Source organism: Dermacentor albipictus, chromosome 9 (assembly GCF_038994185.2).
Source record: "Dermacentor albipictus isolate Rhodes 1998 colony chromosome 9, USDA_Dalb.pri_finalv2, whole genome shotgun sequence".
In the NCBI taxonomy this organism is placed as follows: Eukaryota; Metazoa; Arthropoda; class Arachnida; order Ixodida; family Ixodidae; genus Dermacentor; species Dermacentor albipictus.
In genome coordinates, this window is record NC_091829.1 from 15,349,139 (window position 1) to 15,375,350 (window position 26,212).

At 41.4% G+C, this 26,212-nt stretch overlaps 1 long non-coding RNA gene across 1 annotated transcript in view; it reads left to right on the top strand.

Annotated features, from left to right (window-relative positions):
• The first annotated feature begins 1,272 nt into the window (after positions 1 to 1,272).
• The window catches only part of LOC135903739 (uncharacterized), a 68,044-nt gene continuing 43,104 nt past the window's right edge, over positions 1,273 to 26,212 (top strand). Inside the window, exons 1-2 of the long non-coding RNA XR_010564918.2 lie at positions 1,273 to 1,359; positions 5,392 to 5,670. This is a non-coding gene — a long non-coding RNA (uncharacterized lncRNA). The remainder of the gene's footprint in view (positions 1,360 to 5,391; positions 5,671 to 26,212) is intronic.

Genomic DNA, 26,212 nt, shown 5'->3' on the forward strand with positions numbered 1-26,212 from the left:
ATACCACGGAACAACCAAAGCAGCTGGAGTTGGAGCGCCGTCGAGATGGAGAAACCAGTCCCACCACGCTGCATAATTTTGCGCGTTATTTCGCACACTGTTTCTTAATCGCCTTCATAATTCCAAGTAAAATTGATGATTAACAGTCTGTTCAGTACGAGCACACTCCCGCTGCACAATTCCGCAAACACCCGAGAAGAACGAAAAATAAACGATGATCATCTTCCCACACGTGCACTTGTGTCATCAGAAAGTGGTTTTGGCACGTAAAACCCCATAATTTAATTTTTAACTCTGCTTACCACATGGATTTGTCTTTATTTTGTGCTTGTGGATTCAAACGTTCTTGCGGCTTTATTTATTCCGCTTTATCTGCCTAAGTTACCGAGCAGTCCTTCATTTCTAAGTGCAAAAGACAATAATACCTCTCGCACATGTAGAATTAACGCAAGTTGTTGTTTTAACAACACAAAATATTGTTGAAAGTGTTGTATTTGCAAAGCCACCTAGTCATTTAAAGAAAGTAGGACGAAGTTTAGTCAAGTCTATCTACACTTCGCACAATTGCCATGCTGACTGAAGCACCATGCATGCATTTGCCATAGACACTACTGCAAGAATTTCCTCAAGTAATTGTTTTCTTATGAACATCACCATTTGCTTCCAACGTCCAGTCACCCCCACTATCTGCCTCTGTTCGTGGCAGGCCGCGAGAAAGAAACAAGATTACTATGAAATAATCACCCAGGTTTAAGTAATCGGGTTCTGCGCAGCTTCACAACTTGAAGGCTGTGAATTGATTGTATTTAATTTATTTGACGATATCAAAAATGTTGGCAACCTTCGTCGCCGCCCTTTACGCAAAATTTTATTGTCTAATAAATATTAATAAATGGCATAAAGCGAAGAGCAAATAACCACAGACGCACACACAGGCACACAATGACGAGCACTTTCCTTCAGCGCGGTTGACTCGATGCCAAATGTAGTGTACGACATTATGTACGATGCACACATAAGTGTTCAGGAAACGAAATCAATCAGTTGAAGGAAACAATGGAATACACGAAGAAATGATCAATCTCGCATGTAGCACAATTAATACAGCCTTTGCGCTGGCTTCAAGCCACTTCCTCCATTGCTAGAATATGCGACGCAGTGTTCCCGCTCCGTGGCCTTGAAACTTAGCCCGTTCAATTCGAGCTGAGTTTCAACCCGAATTTAACCTTTCGTCTGGCAACTTCAGTCACTGACGCCATCCGTCACGTGACTTGATAACCCAGTCTCCTTCCTGGTCACGGTGCGGCAGGTTCCTGGGGCACGACGCTGAAGTCCCTCATCAATTTTTCGACTATCCAGGTTAGTTACGTTGACTATTCTTGGGAAGATAGTAACGGAAACTGCTTCTTTACCACGATGCTATGCCCTTATGACTCTGGATGGTGCGGCGCCGTTGAAATGAACCGAAACGCGATTGCTTATGAAACGATCTTTGGCTTGTTAGGTGTCACAGGCATGTGCGTCTAAACCATCCGATGTTTGGCAAGATGCCTTGCCAAGCGCGGACTGTGAGAACCGGTTGGAAACCGGGCAGTAGTTCGTCGGTAATTCATTGAACGCTTTGTTCGTCAGAGTGGTCGTACGATAGGACGGGTTGTTTACACGCGCACATGTGTCGTGCGTCAGAACCTTCTGATCCCCCGCAAATGATCCCTGGTGCGACTGTCCAAAAACTCTCGCAATTGGGCTCGAAACATTTAATATGTGGTTGTTCTTGACCATGGTATGACGTACGAGATGGTGTTTACAGGCACGTTAATTAGGAAATACCTGTAAGAACCAATCGATCTGCCACTCGATGCCCACTGGAAAGATGGACGCTTCGACTACTATGGAAACTTGTCATAATTTACAAGCGACCCTTTCGGTGCGGTACAGGTGATAGTTGTTACGAAAAGTACGATTGCTTCTGCGTACTTTTATTGCGCTTTGCTTGTTGTTGTTCTTGGGCAGCGTTATTCCCAATTCTGTCCTAGCTTTGCCAGAAATCACAGCCGTCTTAATATATCTAAACGGACTAAAAGACAGGCCACGGGGTCATGATCTGGTGGTGGCTGCAGGTAGATTTAGCCCACGGTGCGATCCGCTCGAGACAAGGCGAATTAAAATCCACACATGACGTTCTTAGACGGGACTGTCTGCATTGAGTAACCGTCTAGTCATGCTCGACAATGCGCAACCGGGGCGGAATATTGTCCCGACGCTAAATGAGACGTCGATTACAGACGCGATGTTGCTTTACGGCGATCGTCGACGCAAATATGTAAACACTCAGGAACACCCGAGCATTTTTTCAACACGATAACTTGTAGGGCGAAACGTTTAGCGTTTATGATTTGCGACGTGTGCTATGTGTAAGATTAGCACTGTTACTTGAGTTGTTAGGTCTTCAAACAACGTAATGTAGCAGAAAAAAAGACTCAAGGAAGACTTTGTATGCAACGAGGCATGCACAGATTTTCAACAGGCATGTTATTGTTAATGCCCACCCCACCCTCGCCTTGGCCGTATTTATGGGCTAAAATTCTAGCGGAAAGTCAGCTCTGGTTATGTTTAGCGCATGTGTTCTTTGAGTTATTGTGCACTGTTATCATGTTACTTGCTCCAACAGAAACTCAGCTTAATGAGAACATGCTGGTTAGTGCGGAAATTTTTAAACTGGGACGGAAATGAACAGTTATTATGAAGCTCAGCTCGGAACGTGGAAGGCATGATAGCGTGCTTCCGGAAACGGGCAAGACGCTCATCGCAATCGCATATTATTTCAAGCCTGCGATATTGGTGACTAAAGCTGCTGCAGTTTATCTGGCGCCAGAAGTGCCCTTTGCAGCTTGCACCCGTGATCGCCTATCTTTATCCCGCAAATTTTTAGCAAGGACCATTTCAATGCGGCTGGAAACGTGGCCAGAAACGCCTGATTGCCTTTGATTTCTAGTACCAGAGGGAAAGGATGACGTAATGTCTGCCGTAGAAGTGCGCTTTCGTGCTTCCACTTGATAAACTCGTTTGTCGCTCACGGCGCGTAATCTTATCTTGCAACCGCGCACAGCGGGGAAGAAAATATCTGCGATCAAAATGAACAGGCCGTTGCTCGCGAACTCGTGCTGGACTGTATCGTCAAATTTGTTGAAGGCGCTCGAGAAAACACGTGTGGTCTTATTTGCCTTTTACAGGGTCCTCAAAATTCAACTATCCGTAAACCGGCAGCTATGCTAGATATGCAAATGTTGCTGATACGGGTGGCTTATGCGCACTGGTGGTCATAATTTGCGCGTTCAAGGAGAGTCAGCAAGCATCTAAAAAATGCAAATGCTTGTTTCTTTATTTAGTGATTGTCATATACGTCTATGTTGTAAGTTTGAGACAGGCACATATAATTCTATTTTTACTTCACACTTTAACGTGTTTGTATTCCGAGAGGATCAAATTGGACGCTCAGAATGCTTATTTCGCATTCCGAGGTTGTAGTCTCCATTCAGAGGTGGACCTCCCGTGTACACAGCCGATCGCGGGGGGGGGGGGCAGGGAGTTAAGCCTATCCTATTTTAAAGTGCAGCTCCTAGGCACCCGCTCTTTACGGCATGCGTCGCGCCACCCCTCCTAACCGAGTGAAAGAGCACTGCGAAGGATGAAAGCGAACGTGGAGTGCAGCGGGCGATGAAAGACGGCGATTGCGAAGAGAGCGCGAGGAGTAAAGCGGACGAGGAGGGTGCAGCGGAACCACGAGGCGGAATGCGAAGGAGGATAGTATGGCGAAAGCGAGAGAAGAAAATCGCAGTGCCACACAAAATGGGGCTTTACGCCGGCGGTGGCTACGATATGGCGCCGGAGTAGCGGGCGTGGCCTGTATGGAAACAAAGCGTTGCATGAGCGGAGGTCTGTCTGCGGCGGCTGCTGTGAATCGCGCCCGCGCGTCACCCACGCACTGCCTCTCGCGATCTTCCGATTAGCGAGGCAGTCATGCCACACTTCGCTCCCTTTGCAACGTGCCGCAGGAGACAAATTGTTCAACTGTTCGATCAGCGTCCATCAACTATACAAGTCGCCTTCTTAATATTCAAAGAAACTACAGGGCAGGTGCATCAGGTAACAGCATCAGGTAACAGCAGATTTGTTGAAGGATGGTGGGAACATTGTCCTAGAAAGACTGGCCACCCTATATACACAATGCCTCATGACCTCGAACGTACCGGAATCTTGGAAGAACGCTAACATAATCCTAATACATAAGAAAGGGGACGCCAATGACTTGAAAAATTATAGACCGATCAGCTTACTGTCCGTTGCCTACAAAGTATCTACTAAGTTAATCGCAAATAGAATCAGGAACTCCTTAGACTTCTGTCAAGCAGAGGACCAGGCAGGATTCCGTAAAGGCTGCTAAACAATAGACCATGTTCACACTATCAATCAGGTGATAGAAAAATGTGCGGAATATAACCAACCCTTATATATAGCTTTCATTGATTACGAAAAAGCGTTTGATTCAGTCGAAACCTCAGCAGTCATGGAGGCATTAAGGAATCGGGGTGTAGATGAGCCATATGTAAAAATACTGAAAGATATCTATAGCGGCTCCACAGCCACCGTAGTCCCACCGTAATGAGGACGGAAGATAACCGATGGTCATTAAGGATTACGGACTGGATTCCCAGGGAAGGGAAGCGTAGCAGGGGGCGGCAGAAAGTTGGGTGGGCGGATGACATTAGGAAGTTTGCAGGGACAACATGGCCACAATTAGTACATGACCGGGGTAGTTGGAGAAGTATAGGAGAGGCCTTTGCCCTGCAGTGGGCGTAACCAGGCTGATGATAATGATTCCTCGGTCAAGTGGGAGTCACCATAGCCTTAATATTAGGCCTTACTTTGCTCGATGTAATAAATTTAAATACATGTTTTCCCCACGTACTATTGAATTCTGGAACCTTATTCCCGGAACAATTAGGTCACTGCCACTAAACGATTTCCTGTTAAAAGTTAACTACACCTGATTTTATGTACTTTCTTGTTGTTACAGTGTATTGACTCATTCTCGTTTTTGTACTGGCTCTCAGTGTTGCTGTTGTTTTGAGTTTCATTTGTGTCATCCGCCTTATTTCTCGCGAATTTTTAAACGTTATTGTTTCCTTGTTTTTTGTATGACTTTGTCTAACCCACTCATGCAATAGCCACATAAAGGGGCTGCAGTATGTGTAAATAAATAAATAAATAAATAAATAAATAAATAAATAAATAAATAAATAAATAAATAAATAAATAATGCACACATTTACTGGGAACGCGAACCTCACATTTTACGTTGGCGATAACCGCGGCTTCTCTGTCACGCAGGCGCATTCCTGTTGGCGTCATCAATGGACAGAACACTTCGACTTGGAATGCGTCTCCTCGCATAGTGCTGACACAATCCGCCCCTGCATCGCTGTGAACGTTTGTTTTTGTGCCGTGGTATCACCAGAAAAGCTGGTCTTCGGTGATTCAGCAACATCGATGGTTGCATCGTCCTGCCAGGCACATCGAAAGAGCTTCCCTGCGCGCCCTTTACCTTCCGTGGGTTCGAGAACAGCACTTTCGACATGGCCCGTTCTCCTGGCTCCTGTTTCGATGCAGGTGTGTGCTCAAATTTTGTTACACGCTATAAAACAGTGATCACTAGTTCCTATTGCCGTTCCCACGCCCACGGCTGTTTCATTAGAATATTTGACTTTTATGAATATTTAACCTCTTCACTGGCCCTATTGTTCGGTGGTTGTTGAGACAAACCATAGGCCCAACAATAGATCCGATTAACTTACGGATATCGAAACACTACCTGAAGGTCCTGCAAGGTAATTGAAGATCACGTTTTGCTTTATCAAAGAAATGCAAATCCTCCTATTGCAGTCCTCGAAAACGTCAGTTGAACAATCCACCGATATTAAAGTCAAGTATAAAATCAAAACTCGCAGGTTTGAGCAAACGGATGGGCAATATGGAAGAAAGATGTAAACGTTACGAGACACTGGGCTCGTAACGTTTACACATGGCTAATATATATATAGCAATACCCGGGCGATGATAGACAAAAGCGCTTTTTTTGCCGTCTGGTGTCAGCAAACTCGAAGATAAATATCCACGCAACAACCCATTCATTCGCAACATTTCATATCCTAAATAAAAATGGGAGCAAACTGAGACCAATCTTATATCAGCCCTGAAAACTATTGTTCGATATTTTTCAGCCGTTTAGATTGAACGCGCTTACTCCTTTCTCCTTTTTTCATTGTATCCTTAAATTCTCAAGCTTTAAAGTAAAAGAGAAAAGTTATTTCACTGAGCAATCAACTCATGTCAGGCCATATTACTCATAGTGAATATTCTTCTTCCAGAAGCCGTCTCGCTTGTTGGAAAACGCCTGCCTTGTGAATCTTTCATAAAATAATTTTTAGTAACGTTGAATGAAATTTTTTAGACAAGTGTTACTAGAACTTGCTAACCGTTTATTCAATAGGTTCATGCCGTTTTCAAACTTCTGAAAACTTCGTACCAATATCCTGTCGACTATTGGCCAGCAATATTGAATAAAAATTGATTTACAAACATTCTTTAAACGATGAACGAACGTGCTTCAAACATTAAAAGCAGGATTTACTAACCGTCTTAGGACTTCTCAGAAACCTTATAGTAACATTCTAACAACTTTCATTCCTCGACCTATGTCCTATAAACGTTTTTTCAACTTTCTGTCTCGCCTTCTGGAAACATGCTTGCAACTTTATTGTGCGTTTCAGAAACATCTTCGTGACATTTCGCGCTTTCTCCAAATTTTTTTGAAATATTCTGGTACTGTTTTTTCATTTATTTACCCTAAAAGCCCCGCTTGGGCATTACGTAAGGGTGGGGGGGGGGAAACAACTGATATACAAAGGTATAAGGCAGCGTGCATGTAAGTCGAATATCCTTATATGAAGTCGTAAATGCTATGCAACCTTTACATCACTTCTGATTCGACATGATGTGGCAATAATTCTTACATTATACAAACCATTATCTTGCATCCTCTGACATCTAAAGAAATGCAGGAGGAAATGTTTAATGTTTCTAATTTCCGAATGTTTCATTAAGTGCTTGTTTGAATATAATATGCTCAGTTATTTCGGCTATGTTACTTGGGAGATGATTCCATTCCGAAATGGCTAAGTACAGACATGAAAACTGCAATAGTTTAGTACGTGCAAATGGTTGTTCGACCTTAAATTCATGATCAATTCGTGGGAATTTTCTTTTGGCTAGTAAGATGTGTGCCTGAGAGAAGATATTTGGGTGATGAAAAAGCCGATGGAAGAAAGTTAACAGAGATATCTTTCTTCTAGTGGGCAATGGGATGAGTCCTAGGCCAGGTTTTATTTTTGGTGATGCTTGAATGTTGTGAATAGTTACCTGTAATAAATCGCGATGCCTTGTTCTGAAAAGATTCTAATTTGTTAATAAGATGCGATGGTGCGGGTTATAAATGAGGCATACTCAAGCTTTGAACGAAGTGCGGTGGTATATGGAAGAAGCTTGATATCACTATTAGCCTGACGAAGCGTTCGACGAATGAAGCCAAGAAATTTGCATGCAGCGGAAACAATACAACCCACATGATTATGCCAAGACAAAGTCGGAGAAAGATGAACCCCTAGATAATTAAATGATTCTGCAGTTTCTAGAGCCTCACCATTAAGAAAGTATGTGTGTTTCGTAATTTCACTGCAAGCAGTAAATCTCATAAGTTTAGTTTTTGAGGTATTTACGCTCATTTGCCAGTCTGAGCATCATCTTTCAATCCTGTTCAGGTCATTTTGTAATTTGTCACAGTGAGCCTTACATTTTAATGGCCGATACAGAACGCAGTCGTCGGCATATAACCGGATTTCCGAGTCTATACCCTTATGAATATCAGTTATATAAATTAAAGATAGAGTGGGTCCCTAAACGGAACCTTGAGGCACACCGGACTGAACAGGTTGAAATGACGAACGTACATTATTAATTACGACAGCTTGTCATCTGTTACTTAAATATTCTTTGACACCGTTTATTACTTTTCCGTCAACTTTAATCAGCTTCCTTTCATATATGAGGTGGTTATGAGCCACACGGTCAAAGGCTTTAGCAAAATATATAGATATGGTGTCAATTTGTGTAAGTTCGTGAAGGTTAAGGTGAATGTCTGTAGTTAGTTCAAGAAGCTGGGATTCACATGAGTGGCCTCGTTGAAAACCATGCTGGTTTGCAAATAGAATGTTGTTGTTAGCCATGTACTGCATGATTTGAAAAGATAACACGTGTTCAAGTAGTTTGCATACAACAGACGTAAGGGATATATGCCTACAGTTCGTTAGCTTGTTTTTGTCGCCTGTTTTATATATTGGTATCACATGTGCCAATTTCCAGTCGTTTGGAATTTCGGCGTTGTCGAGAGACTGTTGAAACAATAGTGTAAGTATAAGAGCAGAATTGTGCTTTGTGATTTTTAGTAGCTCAGTACAAATACCGTCAGGACCAGGACTAGAAAATGATGGCCAACGCTCAATAGCTTTCACAATACCGTCACTTGTCACAGTAATACATTTCATAAATGCAGAACTATCAGAAAAATGTGTTGACATATTTAGGGGCTTCCGTCTTTAAATACACTACAAAAGAATAAATTGAACTGATTAGCAACATCCATGACATCAATTGCAGCATGAGACTCAGCGTCAAAAACACGTAACTCTTTTGTAGGTGCGGGAGTAATGACCTTACAAAATTTTTTTGGATGTGTTTTTGGAAATTGCGAAATATCCTGGTTGAAAAACTTATATTTGGCAGCCGCAATATGCAATGCACATTCCTTAGAAAATGATAAATATTCTGACTTAGCTTTAGCAGATTTCGCGCCTCTTGGTTTTCTAAACAAACGTTTCTTTTTATTCAAATATCGCTTAATCTCTCGAGTAAACCATGGCTTCTCTTTTATTTAAATATCGCTTAATCTCTCGAGTAAATCATGGCTTGTCTGCTGTTTCATAGATCCATTTTGTGGAATGTATATCTCCCGCAGTCTTAACAACTCGTCACGAAAACGAATGCAGTTAACTTGCAACGAACAGTTTTTATACGTTTGCATAAATAGTCATAAATATTTTTTTTGTCCCGGTTCCTTCACGGTTTGCGTTTTAAAGGCACAATGTATGACACGATGGTCACTGATGTACTCTAGTACATACACGGTAGCAAGTTCGGGGTGGGTTATTAGAAGAAGATCAAGAATAGCATTGTGCAGCGTAGGGATTTCGATAAGTTGAGACAAATGAAAATGTTCTAAAAGGTCAACAAATCTGCCCAATCGCGTGTCTGGCGCGTGCTTGGGAATTTTAAAGCAGACCACACTGTGCCTGGAAAGTTAAAATCACCGGCCAAAATTATGGGAGAGTTCTTATATTCGGATTGGACGGAGCTTAATACAGACTGCAGTTCCTAAGAAAAATCTTGCAGAAAGTCAGGTGGCCATAGAATGAATGTAACCTTGAACATGAATGACATATAAATGTATCTGGTAGCAAAATACGATGTTTTCAAACACTGATATGTATTCTGCAGCCCTTTCAAACTTGTCCTTTGAAGTCACAGGCAAGCAGCGACATATACTGAATTCTTAATGTCGCTGTGGTCAAATTAAGATGCCATGTTGTTAGCCTAAGGGAGGAAAAATTTCAAAAATTATTGTAGTAGCCTGAGGCATTGTGTCAGTGAATGTGGACGAGACAGCATGCATCAGTCATTCACAAAAATTTACTTTAAATGACCTGCCATGAAGGCGAATATTTGAACTGACTTCATTGCCACAGATGCTTAGGATGGCGTTCACACATCCGGGGCCCAAAGCCTCTTTTTGGCCGAGGTCCATGTGGGCGCTGGAATACCGCCCAAAAAGTGAATGAAGCGGTCCTGCAGGACAGAATATGCGCCTGTTAAATGTACGAATCATAGTTGTGTGAAGTAGCCATAAATCAGTTGCAGCGATGATATTCGAAGTTCTTAGAACGGCTTTAGATAGACATAGCTAACTGTCAAAAAATGACATCACTGCTGCAGTATACAAATTTACAGACAAGCTTGAAGGGTCCTTCAAACGGTCTTTGTTGCTACAATTTTCTGTTATTCACCAACAGCAAACTCATCAGTACTAAACGCGGCTGCCGGAACTGCTACACTGCGGAACATCCATAAAAATATTGTCTTACAAGGAGTACTCTACATTGTATTTGGCAGATTACATGTGAACAAGTATTTAGAACCATTGCTTCACATTGAATAGAGTTGTGAACCAATTTAAAAAGCGGTAATTGCGAAACTTTGTATCCTCTGGCATGTACAGAGAACTTAAATGCACAGAATGCACCACAAAAGAAATATATATGTACTTTTACAGCAGGGGTCCACAATTATTTGCCCTACAGTCAGAAGTACAATGTGCATGTAGCTTTGTAGCTTCCTCAGCTAGCGTGAACTGTAGCAGACAGGCAGCTAAAAACCACCTTGCTTGAAGCAAATGGAAACACTTAAAAACCAATCAACTCTTAAGAGACAAGACTCGTGAAAAGTAATGGTGGTTACATCGTGCAGCTGCTATGCGATATAGCATAGAAGAGCTCCTGATTAATTTTGACTCCCTGGTGTTGTTTAACGCACACTACGATGTATGGATGCGCGCCTTTCTGCATTGTGCCTCTATCCAAAAGCAGTCGCCACAGCTGCGTTTTCTTGCGAGTGCAATGAAGACAATTTACTTCTTTATCACGCGAACGAAAGGTATATATATTGAACATTGCCGAGTGATAACATATATATATATATATATATATATATATATATATATATATATATATATATATATATATCGCAAGCTTGTTGTTGTGATGCCGGCCTATACCAGGCCTTGCAATATTAAATATTAAAGACAAATAGGCGAAGGCACTAAAGAATATAAACAATAGAGACAAGTTCTCGTGGTGCGGCTCTTCAGACTGAACTGTACACATCAAAAAATCATCATACAAGCTGATAGCTGCCCAAGCGTCAAACATGGCGATTGTGTGTTACAAGGAAAATTGTACTAGGCATCAGTGCGCACTGCATCATCTACTTCCTGTGTGCTAAATCTGCTTACTACGCTGCCTGCCCTCTGTATTTCCATTTATTATCTCCCTGGTCGGAGTTGCCACTCTATGCTTCATTTCACGGTAAATGTACCAGTTGATCAAGCATGAGCGCAGTCATGTTACGCATATAAGAAGTTGTGGACCTGCCGAATTTGATGATCTTACTTGCAAGGAGTTTGTTTTCTTGCATGAAATCTTCCAGCGTTTCTCAGAGCGGACTATTAAACACCTACCTTGTTTTGAACCACCCATCAAGAGTAAACGTATTTTTCGTTCTAATGAAATTGTAAAGTTTTGGTTACGTTGGGATAACTACCGCTCTATGACTGCGTGCTGTAAAAAAAGCGCTGACATCAGCAGAAGGAACATTGTTTAATAATACCCTCCGTTTTATGTTTAATACCAATCCGAGGCAGTTTCGGAAGGCTATAATTAAGGATGTACTCACGGCGTCACACTTAAGACATTGGATAGAACATTTATCATCAGCGAAGAAAATGCTACGGTCGTAAATACTGCGTTTTTTGTGATTTGGTAACGACGCCAGTTTTCGTAATCCAATTGTGCTACATTTCTGTTTCTCCCAACGCAATGGATTTGTTTTAAAATATTTGAACAATTTTAATATAGCCTCGTCATGTGGTGTGAAAAACATGAGTTCTAAGTTTGAAATTATACTAACGTATAATTGGCGGTATTCCTCATGATGAGAATGTGGTGAAAGCTATTTCATTTTTCAAGTTCGTGACAAGCAACCTCGTGATAATTATCGACCCGTATCAATTACCAATGTACCATCTAAAATCAGGAAACACTAATTGCCTGTCATACAACTAACTTTCCAGAATATAATACATTTTTTCAAGATGCTCTACACGGTCTAAAAAAAATTGCGTGTGCAACAAAACTTTTGAGTTTCGTTCACGACTGGCATACCATCTTTGACAAGGAGTCCTTTGTAAACTGCATATTCTAGATGCTTCAAGGAGCAGCAAAAACGCATAGTCTATAATTTACAGAGAAGTTACTCTCTTAATTACGTACTCACAATCTGGATCGTAAAGTTCTTGTTTGGTTGCGAGCTTTTCTGTCTTGTCCATCATGAAAACAACGTCTTGCATCAGTCTCTCTGCGGATGATTCGTTGCGAGTTGAAGACAAACTAACAGTGACCTAGATGTACCTAACCTGCAGTTCGATGTTAATAAGATTTACGAACGATGTTAGTTATGGGACATAAAATGAAACATTAAAGAACGGAAATTTGTGGGCGTTTGTTTTGCAATATAGTAGTCATCCTACCTGTCACATTAATAGCATTGAGTTCTAATGTATCTACCCGCTGTGGTTGCTTAGTGGTTGTGGTGTTGAGCTGCTAAGCACGACGTCGGGGGATCATATCCCAGCCACGGCAACCGCATTTCGAAGAAGGCGAAATTTGAAAACGCCCGTGTACCAAGATTTAGGCACACGATAAAGAACCCTAGGTAGTCCGAACTTCCGGAGTTTCCTACTACGACGTGCTTCGTATTGATGTAGTGGTTTTGGCACGTAAAACGACCTAATTTTTTAAATGTGTCGGCTCTGTATAACTAGCTTGTTTAACTTCGAAGGAGAAAAGAGTTTTATTACGTAGCTAGCATTGACAGTCGTATGTTATCCTACCTGCCATGAATTTCATTTTGCGCTTCTGTATTGCTCAAGTTACTGCTGTATAAAACATTGGTACCAGCTAAACTAAAATATGCAGTACTTGTATGGAATACAGGTCTCGAACTCGAATTATAGCAAGCTCAGAGGCGGTGCAACACCGCGCGTCACGTTTCATTATTTACAACCATTATTATAGCGCCACCGTTGCAGCATTGAAAGATGTCCCTTCTTTACCTTGTCCTTAACATCGTAAAGTATGACGCTTTATTTGTTTGTTTCTTAGAATTTATTATTACAATTGATTGCTTAAAAATAGGCTTCGAACAAAACCATCCTACATTTCTAGACGCATTGATCACTGTCATAAAGTATGTTATTACCTTCTCGAACATTATTTATTGCCATAACAAAGTTATCCCTAGTACATATTTGTGTTGGAGTTGCCTTCCCCCATAGCGTTGTCACCGTTTCAGACAATTGTTCCTTTAGAGGTGCTGCCATGTACCTTTTTTAATGAAATATAATTATAATTTATAATAATATATACATTATTTATAATTTTAATTATATATTTATAATATAATTTTTTAATGAAATAATGAAATATGAGAAGTAAACCGATGATAAATGAAATAAAGTATTGTGTAATAAGGTAGTCAGCCTTGCTTAGAAAGGAATAGTAACACGATCTTATTAGTAAAATACATAAAATATAGACGTAAAATTGAAAAAGCTAAATTTTGAATAATAATAATAATAATAATAATAATAATAATAATAATAATAATAATAATAATAATAATAATAATAATAATAATAATAATATAACTGTGAATTTGTGCTTTTACTTTGAGTTTTCTATATTTACAATTTATTGAAGGAAAAATAGATCAATCATGGAAAAACGGGAATTATTAATAAGGCAATCTTCTTGCGTCACAGAAGAAATTATAAATGGCTCTGCGAACGCTATTGTGGCTGTATTCTAGTACTGTTGCTCCAAGGGAGACTATAACTGTACTACATAAAGACAATCCTAGATTTCCAAGTGGAGTTGCTAAACATCGTTTTCGGTGACTAGAAAACCACCGAAACCATAATAAAGAAGCGATCGATGGATAACGGCTCATAGAAAAGGAAAGCATAAAGTGGATACTGCAAGATCACACCTGTGCAAGTAAAAATTAAGTGATGGAAAACGTCAACGGGGGTAGCCTTGTAAACTATACTTTGAATTTCTGATTATGACAATATTGTCGGTTGTAATAATGAATAAGGTGCATAAAGTAGGTAGGCTTTACTAATGGGAGGCTTCTTTTTGTCTTCGGTCAAAGAAAACTGCCTATACCTGGATGCAGTGATATGCACAGTTGCCGGCAGCACAGATACGATCGGACCTTTTAAGGAAGCTCACGCTAAAGCATCGGCTATTTCATTAAGAATATTGTCTTGGCGGCCTGGTAGCAATACTAAATGAACTAAACTTAAGTGGAGCTTAACTAACGTATAAAACGTGTTCAGACCTGTCGAATTTGTAGACACGTTAAGGGCGCTGCATACAGAACGAGAATCAGGGACATTAAAAACTTTTGTAGCATGATGGGGTAGCTTTCGCAAAGCAAGAACTCTGTTCGGCCTGAAAAATTGAAGTGTAATCTGGCAGGTGTAGTGAGAAAGGCCACTCGAGGGATGGTAAGTACATTCCCATCCCTACCTTCTCTTTACATCAAGAAGCATCAGTCGCTACTACATTTATTGGCAAATCGGCCAAATAGTCTTGCAAAGGGATGTTCAAATATGTTGGGTGCAGCAATTTTGCGTTGAGGGGAAAAATATTTGCAAATTCAATTTTGAGTGACGATGCTGAACTATCCAACAAAATGATTTCCTTTAGGCGAACATTTAAAGGTATTGATTTTACTGCCCAAATACAACCTGTGGAGTATGTAACCGTGGCCACGTGGTCTCAATAAATGAACTTGGTTGACTAATAAATGCATGTTGTGTACGTCGTAGAGGCGATTGATTAATTCTTGAGTAGGTTAGAACCGTAAGTAGGTGGAATGTCATGTGAAGAGAAGGTAGACGCGCCTCCTGGTGTAACACGTTATTAGCAACGAATTTAGGTAGACCTAAACATAGTCGAAGAGCTTTTATCTCTAGAACATCAGGTGGTCTTATTTTATATTGTGCACTTCCAGAGTACAAAACACAGCCAACTTCTAGAATCGCACACAGATACGGTAAATGGTAAATAGTGTGTCACTTCGCATACCACAACACCGGTTACTGATTCTTTGTAGTAAACCTACGCTTCGTGTCCTTTTCGTTGCAATATTTTCTAGACGAGAACACCAGTTAAGTTTTCCGTTATATGGAATGCCCAAATACTTAAGCGACTCCACCTGTGGAGTGTTTCTCCGATAATATATTAAGGATAACTGTATATGCCCGGCAAGCGGAAACACAAGACTGCACTCTTGTTTAAATTTAGTGACCGATGGAGATTGTGAAGCCATGTCTATGGGTACAGAGGCATGTTTGGAAAGACAGGTAAAGGAAATCGATGTCTATTGCTATTGTGAAAAATGAAAAGTTCTTTTTTATGCCGAGCAAGTTGCATACGGCTTTCCAAGTCTACATCATCATCAGCCTGGTTACGCCCACTGCAGGGCAAAGGCCTCTCCCATATTTCTCCAACTACCCAGGCCATGTACTAATTGTGGCCATGTTGTCCCTGCAAACTTCTTAATCTCATCCACCCACCTAACTTTCTGCCGCCCTCTGCTACACTTTCCTTCCCTTGGAATCCATTCCGTAACTATTAATGACCATCGGTTATCTTCCCTCCTCATGACGTGTCCTGCCATGCCCATTTTTTTTCTTGATTTCAACTAAGATATCATTAACTCGCGTTTGTTCCCTCACCCAATCTGCTCTTTTCTTATCCCCTACCGTTACACCTATCATTCTTCTTTCCATAGCTCGACCCAAGTCTACATGCGTGCACCAAATGGCGAGACCAGGCAGGAAACTTGTTTGACTTGGGCTCAGTTGCAAATTTTGAGGTATATGATCCGTCATGCGCACATGTAAAACTTTTTCTACAAGTTTTACCATATTTGACGTAAGAGAAATAGCTCTAATATTGTCAAGATTATAGTCAGCTCCTTGTTTTTTACGTAGCGGAATTATTTTGGCTGCACTCCATTGTGAAGGAATCCGAGCATTTTTTTAGAAAATAATTCACCGTGTTCAGGCGGTCTTCAGGAGACATTGCAAACAAAATTTTTAGCATGGCATTGGAAATTCCGTCCGTAGCTGTGGCTGAGGCAGGCAGAGATGTAACGATATTTGAAAACTCTGGCACTGTGACTGCCACAAAGTCATCTGCGATGGACCTATTCTGCAAACGGGATATTAAGCGCTACGGTAAGCTCTCTGTTATGAATTCTAAAGACGCAGATATCTCGCGTTTTGAAAGAATAGCGACGCAATATTGGCTGGTGTCGGTATGAACGTTCTATATTGAAGGAATCTCAACAAAGCTTTTTGGTTGGTGGTCTTAGAGAGTAAGTCACGATATTTTTCATCACACCCGTCTTTGGCATTCGACACTGTTTTCTTGCATGCATCAGCTTCGAACTTATATACTCTAGTTACATGGACACTGATGGCAAAGTAGATTATTCCAAGCGACTTTTCATCTTCTAGTACCCCGCGTGCACTCCGAATTGCACCAAGGAGAGGTAGTACTTTTACCTAAGTTAACAATGTACTGAAAATTTTTAAAGGAACTCTTTAATACGGAGCAAAGCCTCATGGCTTTCATGTCATCCGGCACCGTTATCTCAGAGTTGAATGTTTTCAAGAGACTCTACCATTTCTGGTAATTGACAAAAGTGCACGCCGGAGACTAAAGAAATAAGGGGCCATACAGTACGAGTAAGCGTTTGATTCAGTCGAAACCTCAAGTGTCATGCAGGTATTACGGAATCATGGTGTGGAGGAGCCGTATGTAAATATACTCAAATATCTCTATAGCGGTTCCACAGCCATCGTAGTCCTCCATAAAGAAGGCAATGAAATCCCAATAGAGAAGGGTGTTAGACCGGGAGATATGATCTCTCCAATGCTATTCACAGCGTGATTAAAGGAGGTATTCAGAGACCTGGCTTGGGAAGAATTGGGGATAAGAGTTAATGGAGGATACCTTAGTAACTTGCGATTCGATGATGATATTGTCTTGCTTTGTAACTCAGGGGACCAATTGCAATGCATGCTCACTGACCTAGAGACGCAAAGCAGAAGGGTGGGTCAAAAAATTAATCTGCAGGAAACTAATGTTTAACAGTCTCGGAAGAGAACAGCAGTCTACGATAGGTAGCGAGGCACTGGAAGTGGTAAGGGAATACATCTACTTAGGGCAGGTAGTGACCGCTGATCCGTTTCATGAGACTGACATGGTCACAAGAATAAGAATGGGCTGGGGCGCGTTTGGCAAGCATTCTCAGATCATGAACAGCAGGTTGCCATTATCCCTCAAAAGAAAAGTGTATAACAGCTGTAGGTTACCAGTACTCACCTACGGGGCAGAAACATGGAGGCTTATGAAAAGGGTTCTACTTAAATTGCAGACGATGCAACGAGCTATGGAAAGAAGAACGATGGGTGTAACGTTAAAAGATAAGAAAACAGCATATTGGGGGAAGGAACAAACGCGAGTTAATGGCATCTTCGTTGAAATCAAGAAAAAGGAATGGGCATGGGCAGGACATGTAATGAGGAGGAATAATAACCGTTGGTCATTAAGGATTACGGACTGCATTCCAAGTGAAGGGACGCGTCGCTGGGGGCGGCAGAAAGTTAGGAGGGCGGATGAGATTAAGAATTTTGCATGGGAAAACAAGGTCAGAATTAGCACTTGACCGGGGTAGTTGTAGAAGTATGGGAGAGGCCTTTGCCCTGCAGTGGGCGTACCCAGGCTGATGATGATGACATTATCAAGCCTAATAGGCAGATGGTCACTGTTTGATGGAGAGTCGACAGTATACGAGGAAGTGACGGAAATATCCGAACTGGCGAATGTTAGATCCAATGCTGATCTAGAAGGACCTTCAATAAACTAACTACTTTCGCGTTTAAGGAACAAGCATTTTGATTAACTGCGCACTCCGAAAATCGCTTTCCACATGAGTTCCTTTTGAAACCCCAGGACACATGATGCGACATAATGGCTCCGACTATCCCAATTTCTTTCCTTGAAGATTTGACGACGGTATCGAGTTAACGAATTTTCAGAACACCTGTGGGCAATTATGCATTAACTAAGGAAAGTGGGTAACAACCAGGAAGAGTTACATCTACTGCTATTATCTCACATTTTGTAGACATATACTGATAGTATATTCATGCTTTGTGGCATATTTTAGTAGTTACCAAGTAAGCAAGTCTTGCGCCTCTCGATGGATGGTCTAATAAAGATAAACGATAATTCCTTATCTAAAAATCTTGGCCATTTGAGAGGCAAGTTTCCTGCAAAAGAATAACGACGTGAGAAAATATTGAACAAACATGTATTAAATCTGTTGCTACAGAAATAATGGAAATGGAGTTCCAGTGTAATACCTTGAAATAACCTATGATGAATTAATGCTTACTTTAGAAACCGCCTGCTCTAAAGTACTGTCTTTTAAAAATATTCGAAAGATTGGTTTTACCGTATTTTGTGGGTTTTCCTTGAGGGACAGAGCTGGAACAATTAGTATTAGCATCTGCCTTAGAAAGATTATCGTTAACAAACTTCCTTGATTTTTCAGTACGGTACCGAGATAGATGAGTTATCATTAGGTAAACTTGTGCGTTTAAGCGTCGGGAGACGCATTTCTATATCCTGGTTGTTTTGGGACACTGACCCAGATAAGCATCTGTTGTCGGCACACTGAGTTGAAGTTGATAGTCTTGTATTTTCAGAGTTTTCTACAGTAAGTTGCAAATGATCGATCAGCTGTTCAGCGTTCGGTGTAGGTGGTTTAATAGGAACCTGCGAGGTAGCATTAGGACTCACTGCAGAACTGAAAAGCTGAATCATTTGGGATGTCAACACTTGAGCCAGAGTCTCCGACAGACTTGATGTTAGTCGTTCCAGAGATTTTGATAACACCTTACCAACCACTATCGCAATAGCATAGAAAAGCGTTGATTCAGCAACCATTTCCTGACTGGCAACAGCCTTGCGATGTGGGCAACTTCTGGTTTCAAGTACTTCTATAATTTGAAGTTCTTGGGTTCTTGCGGGACAATTCGAGTAATTCGCGGGGTGACCACTACCCCAGAGGCAGCATTTTTCTTCATTGGACGAACAATCACTAAGATTGTCGCTGTCGCGGTAACCATGGCAGCGGAATACAGATCTACAGCCCCTGACGCTGACTGAAATGCCAACATTTATTACATTGTAGAATGCGTGGAGCCATAGCTTCAACCTTGTAAATTAGGGGCCAGATATCAATTTCTGTCGGACGCGTCGTCCCAGCGCGTGTAACTATGGCTGACCCAGTAGGAGTCCTCTCATTCTTAATAACTCGGCTACACCGTTAAAAGAGATTGCAATAGCCACCAAAACATGTCTAAAATCTTTTCAGTGGTTAAGCTGACGTCAAAACCTAGGGCAATGCCTCTAGAGTTAGCATGATCTGGTGGGACGAAACAGGTCACTGGATGGGAAGCGAATGTTGAATAATTGAGTATTTCCTTGACACAGTTGTGGTGTGGCGAGCAACATAATATGCCTCCTTTGACAAAATGGAGAACCTCAGTGATATGTCGGAAGTGAGCTAAAGCCTTCTGCGATTCCACCTGAATCGTCTTTGGGTTTTCAATACTGATCACACCCCTGTCGCTAGACACGATGGCCACGGGATCATGGCCACGGGACAGGACAGTTGGCAGGTCCACTGCGAGGAAAAAAACTCAAGCAGTAACTTCTGAGGAGCTCCCGAGGCTGTCCAAGGGGGAAGCTCAGAAGCCATGGGCTGATACAGACATGAAGCAACGCTAACTTAAGAACACATAATAATTGTTGAATTAAAAATGGAAAAAGCATAAAGAAAAATAAAACCAACAAGAACGTAAACTAACAAGGCGAGCAAAGAAAATACTACCCGTTACTTTACCTTCCCCCAAAGCAGTAGTTGTCAATGCAGCTATCGATCTCACAGAGGGCGATTGTCTTGTCTTGTGTCCTAAGCACTGGCACATACCGACTGTGTGGAATTGGCCATGAAGCAGGCGGTTTCCCGCGTGTCTAGAATTAAAGCAAAAGTAGATTTGAATAGTAGAGCGTGGGAGTAATGTTATTTAGAATTTTATTGAAAATACTGTTAAGAATTCTGATAAAATAAGTTAACATAAAGAAATGAAATAATAGAAATAATTGATGATTTTAGAATTTTACCAAGCATTCCTGTGGCTGGATCCCAGTGAAGTCGCCCCAAAAGAAAGAATGGCTGGCGAGGTTAGCGATAGTCCAAGTTTTCTAAATGACTTTTGTAAGAGTGTTCTTTGTCTAGAAAATTGACGGCGCCAGAGATAGTAACGTTAGATAGATGCAGGTGCAGTTCAGAAATAATACTGAGGGCATATATCGTGATCCCTCCTGTGTAAGCAAAGATTTAGAGGGGGTATACGACATCTCTATTTTTCAAAGGAAACTCCAATTTCCTTGAGGGACACCAATTATTATTCCATCGGAAGCCAAGATGGTGGAATTCAGAAAAGGGTGCTAGCATGGATATTACAGAGTTTTCCAATATAGAGAAATTTCTGTACCTAACCTCGGTGACATAAGCTGATGTCGGCAAAACAGATATGATAGGGCCATTGAGTGATGCTCGGGCGAGTGTATCAACCATTTCGTTCAAGTGCAACCCACGATGTCCCGGTACCTAAAGCAAACATGCTTTCCGCAAATACGGAGGTACCATCGAACAAAATTTTCGTTGAATTCTTGAAATTTAGGACGCAGTAAGTGCGGTGCATATTGATAGCGAATCGGTCACAATAACAGCTAATGGGTCATTTCGGGAAAGCTTTCGTAATGCTAATATAATAGCTTATAATACTGGTGTTAGCATGGATATCGTAGAGTTTTGCGATATGGAGAAATGTTTGTGACATAAGCTGATGTCGGCAAAGCAGATATGATAGGGCCGTTGAGGGATGTTCGTGCGAGTGAATCAGCCATTTCGTTCAAGTGCAACCCACGATTTTCTGGTACTCAAGGCAAACATACTTTGCCTAAGTGCGGAACTAGCATCGAACGAAATGTTCGTTGAATTCTTGAATTTAAGGATGCAGTAAGTGTTGTACATACATACAGTCGGTCACAGTAACAGCTAATGGGTCATTTCGGGAAAGCTTTCGTAATGCTAATATACTAGCTAATAATTCTGCTTGAAATATGGGTGTGAAGTCGAGAATGCGAAGAGAGTAAGACCAATGAAGAGATTCATAGAAGATCCGCACTTCTGCATTCTCATTGCACACAGAAGCGTCAGTAACATTTATGTTGTCAGTGGATTGCTGGTGCAGGTGGTCGTGTCTGCTTAGTAATAGTTTAGTACAATTTGGAAACATGTCCTCGAACTCAATTTTGAGGTCTAGTAAGGATCATTTGAATTAGAGACTTGGTGTATGGACACATCCAATTTTTGTAACTCTGCTTGCACAAATATAATCTGAGGATTGGAATCTCGACCACGATACCTAAAAAAACTCAAATGGTTTAGTGATAAATACATATTGCGTGCGTCTTTTAAAAAAGACATAACTTTTTAAAAATGCTTTAACCGTAAGCATGCGGAATCTGCAATCTTGGGTAGGTATATGAGCTTCCTGATATAAAACAGTGTTGGCAACGAGTCTAGGTAGCCCGAGGCATAGTCGTAGAGCTTCCCTTTCTAAAAGTATGAGTGGTTTAATTTCGTAGGTGGGTCCACCAGAAAGTATTACGCAGCCGAACGCAGTAAGGTGTCCGTGCGTTGTCCAGAGCGATGGTGGTTGAGCCGGTGAGCACAGCTACGGCACGTTCTGCCTTTGTTTTAATATGTGCAATGTGACTGCGTCAGCTGAGCTTGCCATCGCAAATAACACGAAGGTACTTGACTGCGTCAACCTGAGGAGTGAGTTCCTTTCGGTATTGTAAAGATATATGCACCTGTGCAGTTAACGGTAAGACTAATACCATACATTTGCTAATATTTAACGAAATAAATCTACCTTATATATACCCTCCAGCATTCCTAAGTAATTTTGCAACGACTGGTGTAGTGAATGTACATTATTGGCGGATATAAAAAATGCGATATAGTCCGCATAAATTTAACCATACACTTCTGGAGGCAAAGCAACTGTACTTAGCAAATGGTTAAATAATATATGCGAAACAATGGTACCCTTTGGTACACCTCTTGTCTCTTGTGTGTAGACGTCGAAGACAACAGTGTTTATACCAATAAAACTCTATATTCCTCATAAATTCATAGATTCAAGTGATTATACAGTTCGGGAAATTCGTTGACAGAAGCTTATCGAGTAGAATGCAATGTTCTACAGAGTCGTATGCTTTTGATACATCCAGCCTCACCAAAGCGGCGCACTCTTGTTTGCGGCGAGCAAGTTTAATGTGGCTCTTTAAATCTACATAGGTGCACCATATGGAGTGGCTGGGACTAAATACAATCTGATTAGGACTGAGAAGTGTGTATAATCATGCATAAAATTTGTTTTATGACCGGGCGGGGGGGTGAACAACCCTTTCTATCAATTTGACGACATTGGAAGTAAGATAAATTGGCCTTCTGTTGTGTAACTCAAGTACAGCTGCTTTTTTTCTTCAACAGTGGAATAACTTTAGCTGCTCTCCACTCTCATGGAACCCGTGAATTCTTTTGGGGAGAAATTTATTATATTTAGCAGGTCTTGAGGCACATACACAAGCAAAACCTTTAGCATTCGTCTTGTAATGCCCTCTGGACCTGGGCCGGTAATGATCTAATAATGCCCTCAAGCTCTGTCGCTGTTACTTCTCCACAGTCGTTTCCTGAGGGAGGTTCGGTTAGTACTATCGTCAATGTATGCGTGAAACATTGCGGAAGTCATTCAGCAATTTTATCAAGTGACTATGATAACTATTTTGTTGATACAATGAGCGAACCGATATTTTCTGGCGTCGGTAGAACTTCAAAGAATAAAAGAATTTTAAACAGTGCTTTCTTTATTGCTAGCCTTCGAAAGATATGTTTAGTTCTTGGAATCGTATTCCTCCTTAGCTTTTGAGACTGTTCGTTAAGCGCAGTAGCTATATATGCACAATCAGCCCAATTAGAAGGGCGTTGGATATAGAAGTCTTTTTGCACGCAGCTTTTCCACGTCTAAAATCTCGCTCGCATTCTGAATTCCACCAGGAACCATGTGCTTTACCCTTATAAATTGTACAACGAATTGAGCTTTTTTGATGATTGTTTCCTAATTGAACACCAGTTCATTACTTTATTATCCCTCTCCATGCCCTCCTGAGCGTTATAAGCTGACTTTTGCTGATTTTTAGTGCCCACATGACTATCTAAACTAGTTAACGGGGTAAGCAGCTCAAAACTTTTAGGCAGGTGGTCACTGTTTGTTCCAGAATTAAGTCTTCCAGGAAGTTACAGAAATGCTCAAGGTGGCAAACGTAAGATCTAGAGGAAATAGCGACTGACCCGGAACAAAAGTATGTGCTGTTGAAATTAGGCAATAGAAATGTTTTGATAAAACAAAATTTCACAAATGTTTGCTACAAGTGTCCGTCCGGAAACTCCACAATACATGATGAGAATTAAAGTCACCCACTAGTATGAGGTTCTTCTGACTGCAAGCAATAAAGGTATCGAGATAATGGTTATCTTGCACTCTATCGAGGAAGCACGTGTTAATAATAGAAAATGGCGCGTAACCATGAAGTATTATATCCAGTGCTAGTACTTCACAGTCTGGTGACATTCTCTGGTATGCTATAGTAGCTTTATAGCAGATGTTTGATAATACAAAAAGAAGCTAAACCACTGCCCCGGGAAAAGCGATCCATTCGAAAACATCGGAAATTTTTTTATGAAAAGTCTTACCGGCAGCAAGCCAAGCTACCTGTAAAAGAATAATATCTGAAGAATCTGAAGAATCCACTGAATTACTGTTAAACTTTCTATAGTGAATAAATCCGCGCAGCCGAGACTGCTTGGTCTAAAACGCTCTCTTTTAAGAACACCTTCTCAGTCGGAATCTCTCTGACGCACTGTTTCGCCTTGGAGTTGGTGGGAGAGCTAGACTTTTTCTATATCGATGACTTTGTTCGTTTAAGAGATTGGGGGTTCATATTTATAACTTGATTTTGCCTTCCGTCTATATCGGAGAGACAGCTGTGGTAAACTTTCTGAGAATTTGATGGCTTTGATGAATTGTTATTAGTCAGTGGCTGTGCTGTCGATACTTCAGTAGGTGGATTTCTCTGTAGACCCGACACCTGACTCTGAACGTTGGCTTTTTTAGTTGAAACCAGGGAGCTAGTTGTGGAGACGTCACGTGAACAGGGGTGAGAGTTGTCACAATCTGCTTCATTGCTTTTTCCAACGCCTTTCCTACGGAAGCTACCAGAGCGTGGGAGATTTGAGTTTTTCATACGCAATGTTTGACGGGCCGTTATACCAGCACACTATTGAGTCCTGCTCTGAATTTCTTCAATGGCCTCGCAACGAGAGCATCGACGTCGATCAATTACTTCGAACATTTGCAATTCGTTTGACGTTGCAAGGCAGTTACACTCATCTGCGGGTGAGTACCACTGCAAAAGCAGCAGGACTCGTTTATGGAAGAACAGGCATTTAAGTTATGGCCTTCTCTACAAATCCGGCGTCATGTATTGGACCACCAACCTTTTATGGAGTGGCCAAACCATCCACATTTTAGACACCGAAGGACGCGAGTTGATACAGGCTCAACTCGGTATATAAGTTATGTACGATATTGTTGATATACGATGGGCGGCTCATTACAGCAAATCTAGCAATGACTGGTTCAGTCGGCATGCACTTAATATCAACGACATGGCTGCAGCAATGCACAGAAATCACGCCTGCCACCGAAAGGATTTCCAAAATTTCTGCGGGACACATACTTATGTCGACACCGCTGACTAGGCCTTGGTACAAGCGAGGTGATGAGGAATGAAACAGCTCACCGGATGGGTCGCAAAAAAACATCGCGCTTCTGTAAATCTTGAACACAAGCCTGGTCTGACGAACAGCAAAGAATACCGCCTCGGCCAAGCTGTCGAGCCTCGATAATTTGTTTAAGATCGGCCGAGGCCATCCGGAATTCGGTTTGATTTCCCCTGGGATTCCTCATACGTATCACACCGCCATCACTCGGGACCAGAGCCACAGGTACGCTGCTCGTCCCGCTGCGTAAGAAAAGCTCTGCCGGCAAATCAGAGGGAGGAACAGAAGCCGACGAGGAGGAAGTCTCCTAGCCTGGCAATGAGCGAGACGTTGCAGAGAAATACGAAATTACTTTGGCAAGTTAACAGATATTAGAACAAAACGTCAAATACAATTAGGTAAAAGACAAACAGCAAAAGAAAACCACCAGCTATTTGACCAGAAACAGCGTTGATTGGTGGAGTCCTTGGGTTGCCTCACAACGCGCCAAGAACACAGCACCTTGTTGGATTGGACTGGTTATTCTCCTTCGATTGCGCGTGCCAACTGCGTGGGATTGGCCAGGATATTAATGGTATTAGGAATATGTTGGTATTACAAAAACTGGTAAAAGTGTGATGTGTAAAAGGAGAAAAAGAATTTTTGAAGAACTTAAGCAAAACATCTTGCAACAACTATGAATTAATCCATGGCTGAGCAGACATCCCTGTGGTAGTTGCCAAGAAGCGAGGCTCCTAGACAAAGGATACCTAACATGGAGTGATTTTAACCAAGTTGCGTGAACGTTAGTTCTAAAATGTTTTTCTGTAAAGCGGAAAAACGTTGGCAGAATAAGAAAAATAAATATCGATGGTTTCATCTACTGCGCAGAATGGGCACAGTGGGGAGTGTGCGAGATCAGCCTTGTGACGATAAAAGTTTGATAATAGTGTTCGACAGCGTAACCGCGTAAAGATTACTTCACTTTCCCTAGTGTGAAAGGGATTTTTGTGTCAAGGCATTAGGAGTTGTCGGTATACTGAAAAATTTGCCATCGCTGGATTGAAAAAGTCTAGAGCAATTGCACAACTTCTGAATC